This window comes from Hemitrygon akajei, chromosome 18 (genome assembly GCF_048418815.1).
Source record: "Hemitrygon akajei chromosome 18, sHemAka1.3, whole genome shotgun sequence".
NCBI classification, from domain to species: Eukaryota; Metazoa; Chordata; class Chondrichthyes; order Myliobatiformes; family Dasyatidae; genus Hemitrygon; species Hemitrygon akajei.
Genome location: NC_133141.1, coordinates 57,066,620 through 57,069,040, shown reverse-complemented (window position 1 = coordinate 57,069,040; position 2,421 = coordinate 57,066,620). Strand labels below are relative to the sequence as shown.

At 35.8% G+C, this 2,421-nt stretch overlaps 1 non-coding gene across 1 annotated transcript; it reads right to left on the bottom strand.

Moving 5' to 3' along the window:
- Positions 1–833: 833 nt before the first annotated feature.
- On the bottom strand, positions 834–956 carry LOC140741651 (U6atac minor spliceosomal RNA). Its single transcript, XR_012102108.1, has one exon. It is a non-coding gene; the product is annotated as a U6atac minor spliceosomal RNA (small nuclear RNA).
- Positions 957–2,421: the final 1,465 nt, after the last annotated feature.

Here is a 2,421-nt window from a genome sequence, read left to right as displayed (position 1 = left end):
AATTCAGAAGGAAACAAAGCTTGTTTTTTTTAAAACATAGTGAGTTGATATAAAATGTTGGGGACACAAGGAACTCAACAGGATGAGCAGCATCTGTGGGGGAATAGCCAATGTTTTGGGTTGAAACCTTGCATCAGGACACTTTGCTAGTCCACTATTACTTCTCTTCAAGGCATGCCAACTTTGAAGAAGTTTTCTTCCTCTCTTCAACAGGGGTTCTGTGAGACACTGTATAGATGGTCAGATGAAGGGTCTTGACCAGAAATATTAACTGTCTATTTCCATCCACAGATGCAACCTGACCCATTGAGTTCCTCCAGCAGTTTGGTGTTACTTACACAGTTGATTATTACTATTCTCATTTTGTCCAAAAATAATTTCAACATTTTTGAGGAGGATGTCCCAAGGCTGCTGATAGCAATGATTCTAGATTTGCTGAGGATGATCCATGATTTCACATTAAGTATTGGAAAAGAATAAAGTTCACTAACCATTTGTAATACAATGATAGTTCTATAATCAAGTGAATAGTTTCTCAAGTATCAAACACGGGGAAATCTGCAGATGCTGGAAATTCAAGCAACACACAAAATGCTGGTGGAACACAGCAGGCCAGGCAGCATCTATAGGGAGAAGTGCTGTCGACGTTTCTCAAATATGTTTGGTTTCAAATTGCGTTAAAAACAGCTCTGAAATTAAGGTAAAATATGCCGAGTATTATATATTAGTACAAACTTTTTCTAACCTTGGAAAGAAAGAATCATGGATTCTTTCAAAGAATCAAGAATCATAACCAAATTTAAAATTTTTTCGAGCAGAGCCTTTTTTTTATTAAAAAATTTTAGATGCCACTAAGTAGATGGCAATGCCTTAACCATTTGTGTGTTGTAAGGCCACTAGGGCCCCTTCCATCCTTATCAAGGGGAGTGCTAACCTTCTCTCCTTTCATACAACACAGAGCAGAGCCTTTACATACTAAAAAAAAGACCACTTGCATTAATCATACCTTGAATTTTTCTCCTCTCTTTCAGATGTTTTGTATAATATTAGCATATATTTTGTATTATCCCAGCTTAAGCTGAGGCAATAAAAACTTAAAACCTTAGTTTGACAATAGAATGCCTTAGATCTTTTTCTCCACAAAGATTAAGGAGCTTAAACATTTCATTTTTCTCTCTCGGATTTTCTCAGTTTGCTCTTCCACCTCCTGTTCTTTACCACCTTAATGATATTTTACCTAAGCTGCATGGATCTTGTCAACAATGGGATCAAATTCCAGTTTTATCCCACTGGCAAAATTCCAATTCAGAAAGTTGGTCTTACTGTACATGTTGTTTTAACCATTCACAACCTTCTGAAATTTTTGCCATATGCTCCTAGTAAACAGGATTACGCTTTGTCAGAGCATAGGATTTCAGCCCAAATTATTAACTGCTAATTCCCCTCTATTAATGCTGCCTGATTGTTGACATTACCACCACATTTGAATTTGTTCTCAATGGATTTCCTTTAGAAAGGCTTGCATTTCCATTGTATCTCTCAAATCTCTGTGTTCCAAAGTGCTGTAAAGCTAATAAAGTGTTTCTGAAAGTCACAATTGTTATCCAGTGGAACTCCTTGGAGATCTAGGGCAGGAAGATGATCTGATTTTTTCCTCAGGTAGATGGGAGTGTCATTCTCAGGTTAGCACTTCAGAATCCCATTGAATGAAATAAGCTCCAAAGGTTCCATGTCCCTTCAATGCCAATGTTAGTGACTGTTCCTGTCACCTGCAACTACTGAACTAGCCAGAAACTGCTGAAAGAACCTTCAAGCAGGCTTATAACATGCACCTTTCACTGTAATTAAGTGAACATTAAAACTACAAAACAAAGTAACAAGTCTTTTTAGGGTCATACCAGAATCAGGTTTATGATCGCTGATATAAGTTGTAAAATTTGTTGTTTCGTGGCAGCAATACAGTGCAATGTATAAAATATATTTGTTCAAGTTCAAGTTCACATTCCAGTTGAATCGTCATTCAACTGGTTCAAAGTTCAAAGAAAATTTATTATCAAATTACATGTATGCCACCATATACAACGCTGAGATTTGTATTCTTGTGGGGATACTCAGTAAATCCAATAACCATAATAGAATTGATATAAGACCGCACCAACAAGGGAGACAAATAGTGTGCAAAAGGCAACAAACTGCAAATACAAAAAGAAAGTAAAAAAGAAAAAATATTAATAATCCAACAAATTATATTAAAACCAATCCATTATTACAGATAGGACAATCCATAATAACCACCTGGATATAATAATATGGGATAAACAAGCAAGAACAATTTACTTAACAGATGTAGCCATTCCAATCACACAGAATATACAGAAATCAATAAGTGAAGAACACCAGAAATATGCTGAATTACTGTAG